Source organism: Ambystoma mexicanum, chromosome 2p (assembly GCF_040938575.1).
Source record: "Ambystoma mexicanum isolate Mex_15411 chromosome 2p, UKY_AmexF1_1, whole genome shotgun sequence".
NCBI lineage: Eukaryota > Metazoa > Chordata > Amphibia > Caudata > Ambystomatidae > Ambystoma > Ambystoma mexicanum.
The window spans coordinates 170,155,487-170,176,022 of NC_090923.1; the positions used below are offsets into that span (position 1 = coordinate 170,155,487).

A 20,536-nucleotide genomic window follows, 5' to 3' on the forward strand; every position below is an offset into this window, starting at 1 on the left:
ATCACTGGCAGAGGCGCAGACTCGGTTAGAATCATTTCGAGCTTCTTTTTGAGATGACCTCTACTTTGAAAGAGGGTTGCGCCCTCTTCGAACGCAATTGGTATATTTTCTCGATTACCATGTATTGCCGGGTAATGACTGCCAGCTCGATGTGCAGCAGAAGAATGCTTGAAACGGCAACCGTGCATAGTACAGCACCGCTCAGCGTGGAAAACATGGTGCTGTGCTTCAATGTCTGCTAGTTGCAAAGCATGGGGCCCAGTATCTAACAAGAAATGCAACACTTAAAAAATACAGGGGGGCGCACAGTTTATAGATAAGTTTAGCAATTCCTCTAATTGAATATGTCAATAACTGCTTCCATTCAACTTCATGTGCAAACAGGGAAATCCTAGGCCACCAGGACTGAAAAATAAAACAACCAAAGAACTAATGTGTTTATGGGTAACCCAAATTCACTCTGACGAATCAACTTCCGGGGCACCAGTGGTCTAGGGATGACTATCGGTTTCTAAACCATCAATCAGTCCCACACCTCTAATATGCCAGAAGGGATCCAAACGGATTGGAATACAAGTAAATTATAAGACCTCCTTGTACAATTTTTGGTAACGTAGACGGAACGGCAGGCTTATCTCCGCAAGGTCGTGGATCCTTGGTTAGTTGTAACAGAGCGAAAATACAATTATTACCCAATGATAAAAGGGACTGTCCATTCAAGGTTGTATATCAATATCAATTTTATTATTATTACTACAAACAGTTCTAACACACTACTGTCCTGCCTACTCTCAAGTACTCTTTGCTATTCTCTATGAAATACCCACATCACTATCTCGGAGCTCTGAAGTTTCCCGTCCCCAGGCGTGAGAAGGCCATCCAACCCCGGTTTTGCTGGGAAATTCTGGGACTTGCTTTTTCTTTCCTAATTCGCATTCAAAAAAACAAGTCAGCGGATTCCAAAGGAAAAAAATAAGGACTAGATGGCAACACGCATGACCGCGGGAAACTTGAGGCTGATCAAATATATCGTCTTATACACTGAGCCAGCTGGACTTCACCATTTCCAGATGAGCACAAATTATGCCAGAATATCTACTGATAAATGCAGCTAGTTACATCAATTTTACTGATAAATATGCTAAGTTACACACCACAATGTTTCCTGATGAAACACAAGGACACATGTTTCGAAATATTTATTTTTGCCTCATTTGTACCCAGATAAATCTTCTCACCTTAGTGTAGACCTATCTTAATAAGCACTTTTGGCATTACTAACTCAAATAGCATGCGCTGCAACAAAGTGTCCAATAACACAAACACAAAGGTGCATGGAATATTTGCTTGAAAAAAAGACTCTTGCTGACATCTTTGTATACCAGTACTATCATCATATAAAGTAAAATATGAGGGCTCTGTGTGGCTAGCCTAATGAATGTGGCAACTTGCGCCCCAAGATTGATTTCCTAATGATTAGAACCCTTTATACACCATAGATTCCGCATAACAACCCCTGTTCGCTATATTCTTGTAACATCAATCAGGTTTACCTGTAAGAGGATTCAATTCAGCACTACAGCTAAGTCAACGCCTAGTCTAGAATACTGAATGAAAACCCTTATGGATATATCTTTAGGTCCAGTTCATGCGTTCTGGATGACTACCCCTATATAACACCCCTCTCTTGGAATCCCCTTGACCCCACTGAGCCAAGAAGTAGTTCTGTTTTGCAAGTTTAAAAGGTTTATTTGATAATTTAAAATAGATATATATCACGCTTTATAATAAATTAATACTTGAATAGCACACTTAATCTAATATGATAAAGATCAACAACGGAGAATCTGGCACTCACACACTTCTTATAATCACTAATGAGTTGACATGAAACGGATAAGGTAGCACACTGGTAAATAGGAACAAAAGAAGAAGGTGGTACAAAATGCTTTATAGAGTTCAAATGCAAGGTTGAATGAATGAAATGCAGTATAGAAAATACTCAATATGGTTTCAACAAAACAATGTAATCACTTTTCTCTGGCTATTCACTCCCCCCCTCTTTATGCAATGCAATGGAATGGGAGGAGAGCACACAGTTCTCAGAAATGCAATCAATGTAATCAGTTCAATCCAGCAAGATTAGACAACAGAAAACAGGTAGGAGTTTTGAAATCACAGGCCCAAATTGCTTTGATATGTGCTGGCAATGAATGAGAAATATGCTGGAAATGCTTTTTATTCCTTTTCAGAGGTTCAGGGTGAGTGGTATCTAGTTAATATTAGTCCAGGCTCACACTAGCAATGAGGCAGGGATAGTTAGCAGGTTAAACGAATTTCTGGCAAATGGAAAGCAAACAGCAGCAGTTTTTACATGTGAAGAAATTGCAAATCGCGGTAAAATTCGCGGATGCGTGTTCCGCGATTGCGGTAAAACTATAAGGGGTAGGAATGCGGTTCTTGGTGCGATTCAAAGCTACGATTCTAAGCTATCAGAGGAAAGTTACTGCAAGTCTCTAGCCCAAACGGTCGCGGAGATATGAGCGATTTAATAAAGGTCGTTTTTGGGTTTGCAAATTTCAAAAGCTCAAAATGACAAGTGCAGCTTGCAACTAGAAATGACAGGTGACAGCTAGGAGGCAGTTCTACTTAGGTTAAATAGATTGAATTAGATGAATTTAAACTAAGAGATTGGTTCTACACAGTTCTGCTGGGTACTCACACTATATTCTTGAATTAAATGGGCCTCATCACGGATCTGGTCAGGGTTTTAGACTGGACTCTGGTCTGGTCTGGTCTGGCCTCTGCACTTCACAGTGATCTGGGTCAGCTCTCTCTGGTTCTCTGGTCTGGGTCTCTAGTTCTGGATAGATTGAAGTCTCTAGTTTGGCTTTCTGGAGGTTGATGGAGGTAAGTATGGATTTTTCCGGCAGAGCGTCCCGCTGCAGATGGATTTGGAAGGTCCCTATCTGTCCTGTCTGTCTGCTTTTATGTGTTTAGAATGTGGGTGTGTTCTAGCATCACTGACCCTACCTCTCTCTCAGCTTCTAATTGGTCAAACTTCCATTTATCATTTGATTGGGGAATGAACTGTGAGTCAGCGTGATGTCATTTTACAGCCTGCAGAAAGTCCACTCCTCCTGTCAACTTACACACAAATCTAGATTTGAAACAAATACATATTTGCAGAGGTACATATTGTTTTAAAATCATATGCACCCATCATGCATTACAGGAGGTATCCCCTGTTCAAACTCTGCTCTTCCTGGGAGCTTGCATTCAGAACTGGCACATATTTCACTTTTTAACTGATTTTGCAATTTCTGACATGGACCCAACTTTACATACATGTGTGCAGGGAGTAGGGACATTAACTGATGAAGTTTCAGATTTTTAACATGCATACATTTAGAGTTATATCCACTTTTCCGCTGACACCCCCCTGAACACGCCACCGGGTCGAAAAACCTCTTAAAATGTGGGCAGAAAAATCACAAGAATTATGGTGTCCTTTATAAAATTTTCACATGTCCGCTCTATGAGTTATTCATCTTTTTAAAGTTATGTTCTGGCTCCAAAGGGGTGTGGTTTCCTCTCAGCACAAGGTAGAAATACTGGTCTTTCCAGTTCTGCCAAGCCAGCTTGCTCTCACAGGCAGTGCCCCTCCCAGCTCCTGCCAAGAGGAAGCTACATTTTACGACTGCGTAATAAAAACCTTTGCCTGAGTGAAGAGGGCTTTGTTCACTCTCCTACAGAGCACAGATAATTCAATTATCAGACAGATGGCATATCCTTAGTGTGGGCAGCAAAAGGAAGGTTGGCCTGGGAACACAGCTGTGACTCAAGTTTCCCTTCTGATGGGGGTAGTTGCCAGGCAGAATTCAGTTCCTTAAGCCAGGTTTCAGATAAAATGTCACTTTTTGTTCCCCAGTTCCTGCATTCAAATAAAACTAAACATTTTCACATATGCAGCTAGAAGGCTGATTCTAAGTTTAAAACTATGACATTTAAACAATTGCAACCTATGTGATACTCAAAAGTAGGTCACTCAGTCAATTTAAACATTTTCGATTTTAGTGTCTTTAAATCCAGTGCAACTTAAACTGCTGACTCCATAGCAGTTTTGTTATAAGCATTGTTTTGGGCTCTTCATTTCCCAGATTTTGTAGGCACACAACACTCCATTCTGCCAAATGTCTGCTGGTGTTCAGTAAATATTTTGCACATATTGCAATGTTTGAAATAGGCACTTTGGCTTGCCTTCAGAGAAACACAGGGTGGTTTTAAAACGCCGGCTTTTGGATAGTGGTGAGTACTGGTACTGCACCCATTTTTGGGATTTAAGAAAATGAATTCCCAACAATTCTAGGTTGCATTTGGCAATCAGCATTGCCATTCCCAATGGTTTCAGACTACTGTGTGGGTAGTCCAATGGTGGTTTTAGGCAGCGTCCTTCTGTGCCCATAACATCGGCAAAAATGGGTGGCAGCCTATTCTTCCTGCATTTCCCTGTGCATTTTCTGGGAAGCTCTGGCCATCATGATGTTTTCATGTCAGTACTGCACAGTTTTGAGGTAGGGCTCGGATGCATGGGTAAATACATCCCACAAGCCCCCCTCTTGCGATGGCCATTCGGTTTCACTGATGGGACTCGCAAGATCTGGGATGTTTCCTCATCTTCTTCCAATAGATGGCACAGTTCAGCATCTTTTCCTCCATCCGGTCGGATCGATTGGTTCTCCTCGCCGGTCCTGATGGGAATATTGGGCGGTACCCCGAGCCCGTTGCGTCTCAGCTCCCGGTCTCCGGATCGTCCTCCTTGGCCCGTCTCAAGGTTTTCTTTCTCCTAGGACGACAAAGGAAGAGCGGCAATACCTATTCATAGACGTTTTTCCACCACCGTTGAGATAGTGGGGCAGCATATGCATTTCATCATCACGAAACATTACATTCTTATTTTGAAAAAAAAAAAACAGTATAACTAAGAGACAGTTTCATGCAAATCACAATATTTTAGAGACTAGATGTGGTATGTTTTATGATTGGAACTGAATTAGTCTGATACAGTACCCGCTAGGATTCCAGAGGATTCCTCCAGTTGTTGCAGAGTGTGCCTGGGATGGCAACATTTCAACTGGTTTATGTGGACCCACTTGTCTTCCCCCTCTGCCAAAGGACCCTTGGGGATGTGGATTTTGTAGGCCACAGGGGAGATCTTGTCGATGATCTCAAAGGGTCCCTTCCATGTAGGCAAAAATTTGCGCTGCTTGGCCTGGTCCTTTGGAAGTTGTATAGATAGACCCGGTCTCCCACCTGATATTCCTTCCTGGAAGTTTTCAGGTCATAATGGGTCTTCATGCTATCAGCTGATCTTTCTAGATTCCGCTGAGCATAAGCAAAAGCATGTTGGAGGTGTTTCCTTAAATTCTCTACATACTCATGAGTAGTGGAGGCATTTATCAGTGTCTGCTCTTGGGTCCTGTAGAGCAAATGCTGAGGAAGCACCATCTTGCGCCCAGTCATCAACTCAAATGGTGACATTTTGGTTGCAGATGAAGGGGTAGATCTGATGGCCATTAGGACCAGAGGTAATCGGATATCCCAACTTGGCCCAGAATCTGCCACAAACTTCTTTAATATGCTCACAATTGTCCGGTTATATCTCTCTACTGCCCCAGAAGAAGCAGGTCTATAAGCAATATGCAGCTTTCTCTTGACCCCCAGTATCTCCCACATCTTTGTCATTACCTCACTGGTGAAGTGGCTACCTCTGTCTGACTCAATCCTTTGAGGTAGACCAAAACGGGAAAAGATGTGGTTAATCATCAAGGCAGCTGCAGTTTCTGCCTTGCAATTTTGGGCTGGGAGACATTCCACCCACTTGGTAAACAAGCATGTCACAGTCAACATGTACTTATTCCCCCTAGCCGAGCGAATCACAGGGCCTACAAAGTCGATTTGTAAATCTGACCATGGCAGTGTCATTCCCCTCTTTTGTAAAGGCGCCCGGTGTGTGAGGGATGTCGGCTGAAATTGTGCACACACAAGACAACCCTTCAAATATTGGTTGAGGTCCTGGCCCATGTGTGGCCAGTATGCAACCTCTCTTAAGATTTCCAATGTTGTGTGAAACCCCCTATGACCGGCGGTGGCCGCATCATGGGCGTGACTTAACATCAGGCTTCGGAATGAGGTAGGAACCACCCACTGATCGTGGCCAGCTTTGGATTTCCTTACCAGCAAACCGTCTTGGATTCGGAACATTTTTGGACATTTCATCAACACTCTTAGGTCCTCTTTCCCAATGTAATCGGTATCCGTCAGGGGAAAGTTCTCAGGGTCTTCAAGGTGCTGGTAAAATTTACCAATAATTGGATCCCCCTTCTGAGCAGTAATCAAATCAGCATCAGGGGTCTCCTTACTCCATTGTGCAATTGAAAGGTCGTTGTGAGCATTTGTCTGGGACCTAGTGATGGCAGTGACCTGGATTTCCCCCAACAGGGACTCAATCTCAATTAGATCCCCTTGGATGGCCCCGGTTTTGGCCAGCTGATCAGCTAAGTCATTTCCAGTTTTGTCTGGTCCCTCTATTTTGGAATGACCCTTGATCTTTTTCCAATAGATGGTCATCTCATTCGAGGTGACCAGATCATCAATGTTTTGGATCAACTTCCCATGTTTCAAGGGTTTGTTGTTAGCACATAACATGCCTCTGGTTTTCCAATTAACCAGGTGCTCCACGAACCCGTTCCGTACATAATCCGAATCTGTGATTATGACCAGTTCGTGGAGTTGATGCTGGACAGCAGTGAGGATGGCATGATGCACAGCCATCAATTCTGCCACCTGACTACTTCGGGGACCAATTTTGTATCCAGCGGAGGGTTCTGGGGACTCATTCACCCATGCATTCCCTACGCCAGCCACCAGTTCTTTCTCCCCGTCGTTGTCAACATGGTAAGAGCATCCATCCACATAGACAGTGGGAATTCCCTCACACTTGTCCTCTTCAAAGACTTTGTGGGGGGAATTAAGGTATGCCTCCATGTTGTCCTTGATTTTTAGACTTTCGTCCTCGAGACAGTTTTCTCTGGCACAATCATGCAAGTCAGCCAGACCTTGCGCGAGGGGACTCTTCTTGTTTTGGCCATATCTGACCTCCACAGGAAAGCCTTGCATTGACAGAATCCAGGAAGTAATTCGGGAATTACTCACATTTCCGGCCCGGATTCTGTCACTTTGGAGATATTGCAGAGGCTGGTGTGGAGTCTCCACTATGATGTGCTCCCCCTGGATAAACGGGCGGTAATTCTTCAATGCCCACACCGTTGCCAGGAGTGCCTTCTCACAATCGTTGAATTTTTCCTCCACAGAGGATAAAGTTTTGCTCGCATAGGAGATTACTTTATTGACCTTGTCATGCTTTTGGTATAATACTGCCGTCAAGCACGTATTAGAGAACCCTGTCTCCAGGAAGAACTCCTTGTTTCTGACAGGGTAAGCTAGGCAAGGCGCTTGTGAGAGGCTTCTCTTGAGTTGTCTTACTGCCTCGGATTGTTCTGGACCCCATTCCCACTTGACCCCCCCCTTTAGGAGATGAATCAGGGGTCTGGTGATCTCTGCGTAGCCCTCAATGAACTTTCTGCTGTAATTAGTCAGTCCAAGGAGGCTCCTTAGTTCCCGCAGAGTTGTGGGGTCTTTCAGTATCTGAAGTGCTTCCACTTTCTTTTCCTGGGGACAAAGACCCTGAGGAGTAATCTCATGCCCCAAGAAGTTAACACGGGTTTTACACCACTGTGCTTTCTGAAAGGAAAGTTTTGCTCCGGCGGCCCTCAACTGTGTCAGAACATAACGGATCTCCGCTATGTGTTCCTCCACAGTTGAGCTTTTGATGAGGACATCATCTACATAAGCCAGGTTACCCCTTGCACCCAGGTCGGGCATGGCCTTATGTAGGAAAATTTTGAATTCATTGCCGGAGTTGAGGTATCCGAAGGGAGTCCGGGTCCATGTGTACTGCTGGCCCCCAAAGGTAAAAGCCGGTTTGTATTGGTCCTCCCTGCTGACAGGCACGGTCCAGTATCCATTGGTCAGGTCTATTGCAGTGAATACCTGTGACCCCTGGATCTGGGCCAGCCCTTGGTCAATGTAGGGCAGAGGCCATCGGGAAGTATGGACCCGTTTGTTGAGCTCCCTAAGGTCAGCGCAGAGTCTCCACTGGCCGTTTGGCTTCAATATTCCCAGCACCGGATTATTGAAGGTGCTGTGGACTGGACGGATTATTCCCCGGGACTCAAGGTTCTTAATTATTTCAGTAAGGGACTCCATGGATGCGAGAGGCAAACGATATTGCTTCACAAACACTGGAGTCATGCCAGGGTCCGTGGGGATTGTTGTTGTGTGGATGTCGGTGCGACCACAGTCATATGAGTCTACCGCAAAGAGATCTTGGAAATCCAAGAAAACTTGTTTCAACTTTTGCTTTTGTTCCAGAGTCACACAGGCATCAGCTAGATTGACTCTCTCTTCCACCATCTGCCTGAAGCCTGGAAAGACTTCTGGTTTGGCTATCTCCGCGGCCTCCTCCAGCTGGGTGGAGAAGTCCCTGGTCAGAGTGCTGATTTGGACCGGAGGCTTCAGGTGGGCAAGGCAGCCCTCATGTACCTGGAAAATCACCTCATCCCTCCTGAAGTCACAAGTCACATCTTCCTTACCATAAGGGCAAGAAGTGTACACCAGGAAGTTCCCCCCATGCCGGGTAAAAATCCTGTCTGGTGTTGTATTGTCATCACTGTCCCTGTCAAAGCAGTCCTTGGGGATTGGTCCTAACAGCTCATTACCTAAATCTATGGAAAAATGTCGGTCATCAACCGCCATTCCAATAATGGTGCCTGCGGCTAGAGTAATACTCTTTAAGTCACTGTTATCCACCTCTATTGGAATGGTGTCATGTTCTATGTTGACTAATGGAGTTGGGTTTACCCCCAACCCTTGCTGTTGGAGAGAAGCATTTAGATGTATGTAAGCATCAGGGTTTTTCAACTCTTGTCCCCTTTTAACTTTCACTTCCAGGGAGAATTGTCGGGTCCTTTCTGGGATGGTGACTTCCTCTTTAACCTGAATTTCAACTGCATAAGGTAGCAATTGAGCTGACCTAAATGCTTTTTCTGGATCATCAAAGCCCATGGGATTATCCGCTAATCGGGACCAAGCTTTGAAGTTTATTAGGTCCAAACTAATGGCAAAGCGATTGAGAATGTCACTGCCTAAGTAAAAGGCGGCAGTGACGTCTCGCACGACCCAACAATTATGGACTATGCTCTTGTTGCCAATGGAGATTTTGAGCATACACCTGCTTGGCAGGAGATGTTTTGAATTAGGTGCTTCCAGGTCCATTTCCGATTTGTCTATCAGTTTGAAGGTGGGAATGGCTGGATCTTTTGGGAGTTGGCGGAACATGGCTTCGCTGATGAAGCTCTTACCGTTGTTCACACACACTCGAGCGAGAACAGAGTCCTTCCCATCATTTAACTGAACAGGGATGAACAACTGCTCTCCAATTTGCTGAATATCAGCCAGGCTTTGAGCTGATTTCACATCTTTCTGGACTATAGGAGTGGGAGTTTCAGATTGTGGATTGGTATAGAATTTCAGAGTGTTTCCTTCCAGCGTGGAATACCACTTTAGACGGGAAGGAAGGTTGATTTTCAGAAATAGAGAGGACCCCCCATCACCAGTCTGTTGTCCATAGCTACTGCTATGACTGTCACGTCTGGAATCTGGTTGTTCTGGAAGTGAAATTCTACTTGGTCAGATTTTTGTTCAACCATGTGGCAGGTGCCGTTTAAACTAACATGGTTGACACTCTGTTTTAATTTTATTGGTCGGCTAGTCTGGGTCCAGAGGACCTTGTTTACGCAATCTATTAGGGGTGACATCCTTCTCAGGAGGTCATTCCCTAGTAAACAAGGGGTGCCCTCTGGGGTCACAACTATGACCGGGTGTTTCAACTTGTGTCGCCCAATTTTAATGTCCAAGTCTGCAGTCCCCTCAACGGGAATTTCCTTCCCGTCAAAGTTCTGTAGTTGTCCCGGAAGAGAGGTGAGAGGAATTTGGTAATTCTCTCCCCTTCCTGCATTCAGTTCGTCAAAGGCCCTTCTGGACAGAAGGGTAGCTTGAGATCCAGTGTCCACCAGCGCTGAGATTGTACCCTGCCCCTGTACTTGTACCGGGGCATAATATCTTCCCTCCTTCTCCTCAAGGGGGCACAGATAATGTACATTTTTGGACAACTGGTGGGCTAACTTTCTGGTCTTGGACATCGATAGCGAAGAGATTTGGGCAGAATTCTGTGGAGAGCCTTGGGAATCTGAAAGAAAAATTTGGCAACTGGAGATCAGAGCCATTGTGGGTTCCCCTGGCTCCGGTTCTGGGCCGCCCCCCCTTTTTGGAGGCAGTCCCCAGTATGGGTTTGAACCAGGGGATTTTCTTGCTGTTGGTTCTGGGATGAGATGGTGGGCGGCGGTAGCTCAGTCTCCACATCTCCCCAGTCTGGATTTGCATTCCTAGGGACCCATTTTTCTTTGGGAGGAGTTCCCCCCTCTCTGAAGGAGAAGATCCTTTTCTCAGGATCCTCTGAGGATCCCTCTCCCTCAAATTGGAAGATCTGTACCTCCTCCTCAAACTGAGTCTGTTTGGGTCTTTTGTTTCTCCTACCCCCCCTCTGCTCCTTAGGAGGCAGACTTTCAGGGGCCAGAGATTTTGTTTCCGGTTCCTGGGTTTCCAGGGGCTGTTTACAAGTGAGGAAGGAAGCTTCCTCCAAGGCTTTACACCCCCCTTCCCTTTGTGCCTCCTCCCTGGGAACCGGTGTGTTATCGGGGTGCTGCCCCCGTCATTGTTCTGGAGCACCAGGTCCAGAGTTGGGTGCGTTCTGCGCCGGCACGCCCATCTGAGGGTTCTGCTGAGCCCTCAGTATGTGACCCAGGTCCCGCGCCATGTTTTGAACCTGGCGCTCTAACTGGGAAACCCGCTCAGGCTGATACGGGGCCCTGTTTTCTCCCCTGGGCTGATCCCGGGAAGGGTAGCTGTCCCTCCTCTGGTAATACCCCGGGTTGGGAAGATTTGGGTACCCCTCCACCCTTGGCCTCCCCTCTCCCGGATTCAGTGGTCTGGGCTCAGGGAATTGGGGAAAGAAGGATGGATGGTTTTGGGGCTGGAAGTCGGGTGGATATCTGGGGAAAAAGTTCTGCCTAGGGTTTGGTAAATTTCTGCCCTCCTGTGGGAAGTTTGGAGGGAAGTTCCCTGGGTTAGGTGCTTGGCTGGATCCCCCCCCTTGGGCTGGAGGAGTCCACACATAACCCAGGATGGGTCGATTTCCCTTGTAACGGGGACTTACATAATCCGGAGAGCGAGGGACCCCATTTGTGGGGCTGCCTCCTTGGCTCCCGGTCTGTGACTGGCCCGAGGACCTTCTGGGCCTAGCATTATTAGGTGCAGGTAGGTTTTTAGGCCCCCCCATCTCCAAATCCAAAACGGGGGTGACCTTTACCTCTGCCACCTTGGCAGCAGCAGGGGTGCTGTTGGCTTTGCGGTTTTTCTGGGCATTACTTTTACTATCTATCGGTTTCTGCACCTCATAGATCCGGGTAGCCTGTTCAATGACCCAGTCTAGAGATCTTTTCTCGTGAAAATCCCTCACGAGCTGGGTCATGATATATTTGGGCAAGGCATGGAAAAACGTATTTATAAATTCCCTGCTATCCGTGCGCACCCTTCTTGTGGTCTGTGCAAAAGCACGCTTTAACTCCTGCACAAATTCTTGTGGGGCCTGATCCTCCCCACATTGCAAATTGTAGGCTGCCTTGCGAGCCTCTTGAGGATTTCTGTGAACAGAAAAATGTTTCAGGATGGCCGCCTTATATGTGGACCATCTTAAATGATTTTGGTCCTCCAGCCCCGCAAAGAAACTGGAGTATTCCGGGGAGAATGTCCACTTTACATATTGAATACAGCTTTGGCTGTCCTTCAAATGGAAAGTCTCCATCATTTGTTCAAACAACTCTAAGTGCTCCCAAACAGAATACTTAGCGTTCTTATGGTAAGGCGTGATGACGCTCCTGATCGCCTTAATCTGCTTTAAGGGGTCCTTAAGCAAGGCCCTTTTTGCCTTATTGGCCTTTTTGGTTCGGGTAACCCTTGTCCATTCTTCCTCGGACTCAGAGGCACTGCTCCCAGAGGTTCCCGTCTGTTCTTCCAGGTTTTCCCAGATTCTGCGAGCCTGGGAATGGCTGGCAGAATGTGGGGACCTGGTCTCCTGTGTCCTGCGCAGTTCAGAGGAGTCTTCAGATTCCTCCTTGCTGCCAGGATTTGATGGGTACCCCCTCCACTGACCTAACTTGGCAGAGGTTTTCAGGATGCCCTTAATGGGCCTACTCTCCTGGGGTTCCCCATTGAACTGTACTGTACTTGGGTGCCCATACCCGGATGCCCACCCCTCCATTCCTGAGTGGTACTGGCCTATGAGCCCCATACTCTTAGCTGGATAGTGATCTGCCATCCCTGCGGCCCTGTGCTCATGTGCGCCAGGGGACATGGGGGTGGTAGAGTCCAGGGACTGGGGGAGATGAAGGCCCCTGGTGTTAGGGCTCCTGCGGTTATGGTCAGGAATCTCTCTTTCCCAGCGGACCTCATCTCTATCCGCCCCTGCTCCCTGTTGCAATGCAAGAGCCTGCATTTGTGCTTTCAGTTCCTCTGTTAAGGCCTTACTCGACTCTATCAGTTTCTCCTGCATCGCTACCTGTTGCTGGAGCCTATCATTGTGTTGACAGAGGGCCTCATTCTCCCTCTGTGCTTCCTGGTTGGTCCTGGAGAACTGGGCCAGTCTTTGCTGCAGGAGGTTTACCTCCTGGGCAATGTCCCTATTGGCCTGCTCCTTTCTTGCTAGAGCATCTTCCACCCTTCTGGTGTGCTCTACCAAGTTCTGGTTTTCTTTTTGGAGATCACCCAGCCCCTGGTGGGCCAGGTGATTTTCTTCCATTTTTCTTTTTAAATGGCAGACTTCCTGGCCTAAGGCGTCTCTTTCCTGACTAAGAGCCTGCATTTGTGCCGCCAGGTCGTCCCTTTGCCTTTGGAAGGCACCAGCTTTCTGGCGCTCCTGATCAAACTCTGCCTGGGTATCCAGGTCTTTCAGAATCAGTTTATTGCTCTCCTCCTTCACTCTATCTAGGTGGCCTTGCAGGGTGACTACCTGCTCAGCACATGCCCTATTGAAGTCTAGCTGTTGCTCCAGCTTTTTCTGGCTTTGCAGTAGGGAGTCCAAACCTTCTTGGTGTTCCTTCTGCAAGGCCAGAAATCTGGTATCCTGTTCTGACTTTTCCTTTTGCAGCACATCCATATCCTCCTTTATTTTAGTGATGTACTGTCTGCTGTCCTTTTCTGACTCCTGGCTTCTGTGCAGCCTCTGCTCAGAAGAGACCAGGTCAGATTGGACCTTCTCTAACACCATCTGTTGCCTATTTGCCAGATCATGGCCTTCAGCACATTTATTCTGTATGGCTCCCATGTATAAATATAAATATGCCGCTATCCTAACAATCTTGTCGTGCTCATCTTTGGCCTTAGGAGCCATATATAGTTCACTCAGGGCCACATGTAAGGGACCCTGATCTCTATATATATCTGACCCTGTTTCAGTGACCTGTTGTGTGATGGCCTGCAACCACACATCCTGGCCCTGTTCGGTCCATTCACCTCTCACAAATAGCTTATGCAAGAGGTGCTCTCTGGCTATTTTCATATCTACCAAGGTCGTCATTCTAGAGATTGGTCTCTGTCCTGACTTACAGAAGTTTGTATTTTATTTTTGCAGAACAGAACTTTTCTTGGAGTGTCCCTTTTGAGGAATGCTTCACAGCGTAATGCAGCGTGGTGATCCGACCGGATGTATGTATCCCGTCAGTTAGCACACTGTATTAAGCTGCACAAGTGGTAAATCTAACCCAACGTCTCGGCTCGAGCCCCCAATTTGTAAGAGGATTCAATTCAGCACTACAGCTAAGTCAACGCCTAGTCTAGAATACTGAATGAAAACCCTTATGGATATATCTTTAGGTCCAGTTCATGCGTTCTGGATGACTACCCCTATATAACACCCCTCTCTTGGAATCCCCTTGACCCCACTGAGCCAAGAAGTAGTTCTGTTTTGCAAGTTTAAAGGTTTATTTGATAATTTAAAATAGATATATATCACGCTTTATAATAAATTAATACTTGAATAGCACACTTAATCTAATATGATAAAGATCAACAACGGAGAATCTGGCACTCACACACTTCTTATAATCACTAATGAGTTGACATGAAATGGATAAGGTAGCACACTGGTAAATAGGAACAAAAGAAGAAGGTGGTACAAAATGCTTTATAGAGTTCAAATGCAAGGTTGAATGAATGAAATGCAGTATAGAAAATACTCAATATGGTTTCAACAAAACAATGTAATCACTTTTCTCTGGCTATTCACTCCCCCCCTCTTTATGCAATGCAATGGAATGGGAGGAGAGCACACAGTTCTCAGAAATGCAATCAATGTAATCAGTTCAATCCAGCAAGATTAGACAACAGAAAACAGGTAGGAGTTTTGAAATCACAGGCCCAAATTGCTTTGATATGTGCTGGCAATGAATGAGAAATATGCTGGAAATGCTTTTTATTCCTTTTCAGAGGTTCAGGGTGAGTGGTATCTAGTTAATATTAGTCCAGGCTCACACTAGCAATGAGGCAGGGATAGTTAGCAGGTTAAACGAATTTCTGGCAAATGGAAAGCAAACAGCAGCAGTTTTTACATGTGAAGAAATTGCAAATCGCGGTAAAATTCGCGGATGCGTGTTCCGCGATTGCGGTAAAACTATAAGGGGTAGGAATGCGGTTCTTGGTGCGATTCAAAGCTACGATTCTAAGCTATCAGAGGAAAGTTACTGCAAGTCTCTAGCCCAAACGGTCGCGGAGATATGAGCGATTTAATAAAGGTCGTTTTTGGGTTTGCAAATTTCAAAAGCTCAAAATGACAAGTGCAGCTTGCAACTAGAAATGACAGGTGACAGCTAGGAGGCAGTTCTACTTAGTTTAAATTCATCTAATTCAATCTATTTAACCTAAGAGATTGGTTCTACACAGTTCTGCTGGGTACTCACACTATATTCTTGAATTAAATGGGCCTCATCACGGATCTGGTCAGGGTTTTAGACTGGACTCTGGTCTGGTCTGGTCTGGCCTCTGCACTTCACAGTGATCTGGGTCAGCTCTCTCTGGTTCTCTGGTCTGGGTCTCTAGTTCTGGATAGATTGAAGTCTCTAGTTTGGCTTTCTGGAGGTTGATGGAGGTAAGTATGGATTTTTCCGGCAGAGCGTCCCGCTGCAGATGGATTTGGAAGGTCCCTATCTGTCCTGTCTGTCTGCTTTTATGTGTTTAGAATGTGGGTGTGTTCTAGCATCACTGACCCTACCTCTCTCTCAGCTTCTAATTGGTCAAACTTCCATTTATCATTTGATTGGGGAATGAACTGTGAGTCAGCGTGATGTCATTTTACAGCCTGCAGAAAGTCCACTCCTCCTGTCAACTTACACACAAATCTAGATTTGAAACAAATACATATTTGCAGAGGTACATATTGTTTTAAAATCATATGCACCCATCATGCATTACAGGAGGTATCCCCTGTTCAAACTCTGCTCTTCCTGGGAGCTTGCATTCAGAACTGGCACATATTTCACTTTTTAACTGATTTTGCAATTTCTGACATGGACCCAACTTTACATACATGTGTGCAGGGAGTAGGGACATTAACTGATGAAGTTTCAGATTTTTAACATGCATACATTTAGAGTTATATCCACTTTTCCGCTGACACCCCCCTGAACACGCCACCGGGTCGAAAAACCTCTTAAAATGTGGGCAGAAAAATCACAAGAATTATGGTGTCCTTTATAAAATTTTCACATGTCCGCTCTATGAGTTATTCATCTTTTTAAAGTTATGTTCTGGCTCCAAAGGGGTGTGGTTTCCTCTCAGCACAAGGTAGAAATACTGGTCTTTCCAGTTCTGCCAAGCCAGCTTGCTCTCACAGGCAGTGCCCCTCCCAGCTCCTGCCAAGAGGAAGCTACATTTTACGACTGCGTAATAAAAACCTTTGCCTGAGTGAAGAGGGCTTTGTTCACTCTCCTACAGAGCACAGATAATTCAATTATCAGACAGATGGCATATCCTTAGTGTGGGCAGCAAAAGGAAGGTTGGCCTGGGAACACAGCTGTGACTCAAGTTTCCCTTCTGATGGGGGTAGTTGCCAGGCAGAATTCAGTTCCTTAAGCCAGGTTTCAGATAAAATGTCACTTTTTGTTCCCCAGTTCCTGCATTCAAATAAAACTAAACATTTTCACATATGCAGCTAGAAGGCTGATTCTAAGTTTAAAACTATGACATTTAAACAATTGCAACCTATGTGATACTCAAAAGTAGGTCACTCAGTCAATTTAAACATTTTCGATTTTAGTGTCTTTAAATCCAGTGCAACTTAAACTGCTGACTCCATAGCAGTTTTGTTATAAGCATTGTTTTGGGCTCTTCATTTCCCAGATTTTGTAGGCACACAACACTCCATTCTGCCAAATGTCTGCTGGTGTTCAGTAAATATTTTGCACATATTGCAATGTTTGAAATAGGCACTTTGGCTTGCCTTCAGAGAAACACAGGGTGGTTTTAAAACGCCGGCTTTTGGATAGTGGTGAGTACTGGTACTGCACTCATTTTTGGGATTTAAGAAAATGAATTCCCAACAATTCTAGGTTGCATTTGGCAATCAGCATTGCCATTCCCAATGGTTTCAGACTACTGTGTGGGTAGTCCAATGGTGGTTTTAGGCAGCGTCCTTCTGTGCCCATAACATCGGCAAAAATGGGTGGCAGCCTATTCTTCCTGCATTTCCCTGTGCATTTTCTGGGAAGCTCTGGCCATCATGATGTTTTCATGTCAGTACTGCACAGTTTTGAGGTAGGGTAATGCATGGGTAAATACATCCCACATACCTAAACATTATTCAACAAATATCCCAGTTATGCCTCAGTTTCTCCAGTTGCATATGTTCAAGTAGTCCTTCTTTTGTATAAGTCTAGTGTTTTTTTTTATCAGTAGCTCCAGATACATTGTCTAAACCTAACTGGCCATATATACCTGTATACCTGGACAGTTTTAAAGTAGACTGGTTTATGTTATGTTACTTGGCATTTATATAGCACTCCATACATTATTGGTAGGACCTCAAAACGCTGGTAGGTTGAACGCCCTCAGGAACCATAGTTCTGGTCAGTAGAGAGAGAGATAGTGTTGTAGGGTGCGTGGCTGCACCAGATGTGTACAGCTGATTTAATTGCCAGATGGTAGCTGCATCTCCTAGCATTAGGTGTGGCAATGAAGATATCAGTTGGATGTGTGCAGTCTGGTGGTGGACACCCAGACTGGGCTCTGGCTGAGTTAGGCCTGAGGGACGCATATGTGAGCAACTAGGCCGGAATGTGCTCGACTAGCTGCATTTTATTAGGGTGAAGAGGTGTTCATGGGCTGTATTCGTATGTGAACAGCTAGGCCAAATTAGTCAGGGGTATAGCTGTGTTTTAGTTGAATGATGGTGTACAGTAGAGAGTAAGCGTAGTGATGTGATGGTTATCTTTAAAGCGCCCGAGACTAGGCACGTGAAACAGGATGGCAGGGAACAGGGCGACACCCGGACACAGACATGGGGCTGGGCTTACAGCAACAGGAGGGGGGATACAGATATATAGCAACAGCATGGGGAGCAGGAAAGAAAGCAGCATACACATTGATACATGTGTGGGGCATGTTAACATTTACATTCGCATTTCTTATCGGATGCAATTCAGGCTAATATTTACAGCTCCACCCAAGAGTGGGACATGCCTACATTTATATTTCAATCAAGAAGCGAATCAGGCTAACGTTCACAATCCTGTCGGGGCCTTGCGCAGGCTAATGTTCACAATTCCAACCAAGTCCGGAAATGTTCACAAGTATGGCATTGCTAACATTCTCAATCCTGTCTGGGTCCGGTGCAGGCTAATGTTCACAATTTTAACGAAGTGTGGCATTGCCAATATTCACAATCCTCACCAGTGGCGATGCAGGCCGACATTCACAGTTCCAACCAAGTGCAGCATTGCCAACATTCACAAGCATCTAGAGGTGATGCAGGCTAATATTTACAGTTCTAACGAAGTGTGGCATTGCTAACAATCACAATCCTGTCTGGCGTAGGCTAATGTTCACATGTCAACATTCTGTGTGCATTTTCACTCCGTTGCCTCTCAGTATCTTCCGGTGCATTATAGCTCAATATCTGTAGGTACATATATGTCCCCTTACATCTTAGTATATCCAGGCATATAGGGAAAATCTGTCCCTGGGTGTGTCCGTTTATGGTTTCAAGGAAAAGCAATGATGGAAAGAATACAGCACAAAAATAAACTGATATGGTTTCAACATGAGATAATATGATCACTTTTCCTTGTGACAATTCACTCCCCCCATATGCAATATAAAGAGATGGTAGGAGAGCACACAGTTTTCAGGAATACAATCAGAATGCAATCCAAATTCCAGTTCCCCCTTAGCAAGCTTAGAGCAACCGGTATGCTTTTAAAACAGGCAAAAATACTTTTCAATGTGATTTGCAATGAAGTGAAAAATATGCTAAAAATGATTTTAATTCTCTATAGGAGATTCAGGGTAGGTGACAGCTACTTTGCATTAGTTCAGGTCAACACTAGCAATTCATCAGGAATGATTATCAGATTGAAAACGGTTTTGGGCTTGTTGGAAAGCTTAGCTTTAAAATGAAAGTTAAATCTCGCTTCTCGGACGTGCGGTTCCAAAGATACGGACGCTTTAGTGGAGGTAGATTTTCAACAGTAAATTTAAAGTTCAGAATGACAGATGCGCTGTGGAAGGTTTTGAATCAACAGGATGGAGACACAATTCTATGATGCAGTTCGGGCCAGGTTAAAAATGGTTCGAATTAGTTTAAACTAAGAGATTGGTTTGCACAGTTCTGGCTGGATACTCGCACCATAAATTTGAAATAGGCCGTCAAGATCTGGTCAACAGGTTTAGACTGGATATATGGCGGGTGGTTCTGAAGTCACAGCTATCTGGGTCAGCTCTGCTCTGCTGGTCTGGATCTCTGGTTCTGCTAGTGTCACTGCACCATGGTCTGGTCTAGGTCTGGTCTGCGGTTTGGATACAGCTCTGCTTTTTGGGTCTGGTACTGGCACCGCAGTCTGGTCCAGAAGCGAACAGCACAGCCCGGCTGTTTTATTCTGATGTGCCCCTTGGAAGTATGGGGGTAAAATCAGTTTGCCAGATTGTAAGGCCAGCTAAGGATACTTTTAGCTTGCAGCAGGCCTTCTGCTTCAAAGTTCTGGAATCTGGAGTCTAAGTTCTGGATATGGTCCTTCTGGATATTGTCTGGTCCGGCAAAGTGCTTCGCAAGAAAGTGGAAAAAGTAGTCCCTATCTGGGTTTCAATGGTTCTTTTTATGTCTTTTGAAAGTGAGTGGGAAGGCTGACTTTCTATGCCCAACCCTCTGAGGATCCTGATAGGCTAGAGGATTCTCTGTCGCCTGACTGGGGAACTGAATTGTGAGTCATCAAGCATAATTTTTATGGCATACAGAAAGAACACTCCCCTTGTCACTTTGCACACAAATCTAGTTTTGATTCCAATGCATATTTATCTATGTACAATTTTTCTAATATTATATGTCCAGTTAACATATTTTCTGTAGCGCCAAACCCTGTCTTTGTAAGATGCTGTGTTCACTTCTGACAGAATTCTGCCCTTTTCATCCAGAATACAATCTCTAAACCTTTCCAGAATTTACACAAATGTGCGCAAGGAATATGGGCATCGGATGATGAAGTGTCAGATTTTTAACATACAGACATTTGGAGTAATACCCAATTTTCCGCTACTACCCCCGAGAACATACCACAGAGTCCTAACACCTCTTAAAATGTGCACAGAAAATTCACAGGAATAATGGTATTATTTATACAATTTTGACAATTTTGTACTATGAATTATCCATCTTTCTAAAATTATGCTCTGGTCCAAAATGGTGGTTAAGTCCCAAAGCACATGGGGAATTTCTGGTTTGTCCACTTCCTCCAAGCTCAGCTGGCTCACAGAGGCAGTGCCCCTCCCAGTTCCTTCCAAGAGGAAGCCATTTACGACCCCCTGATTTAACAATTGCTTTGAGGCAAGGGGAGTTCATTGTTCTGTTTCCCTGCAGTCCCAGGTACCCCTCCCCTGATTCAGTCAGCGAGGTGTGATCTCCTTTTGGTGGGGCAGCAGAAGGTTTCCCATCGACAGAGACCTCTTGAACTTGTAATTAAATCAGACTGCCTTCTGGTATAGTGCTTGAGAACAGTAGGTGTGAACAATTCTCATTGACCAGCAAGGCTTTGAAGTC

At 45.2% G+C, this 20,536-nt stretch overlaps 1 protein-coding gene across 10 annotated transcripts in view; it reads left to right on the forward strand.

Annotated features, from left to right (window-relative positions):
- The window catches only part of TMCC1 (transmembrane and coiled-coil domain family 1), a 987,752-nt gene that overhangs the window by 667,251 nt on the left and 299,965 nt on the right, over positions 1–20,536 (forward strand). The gene's annotated exons all lie outside the window — the stretch shown is intronic.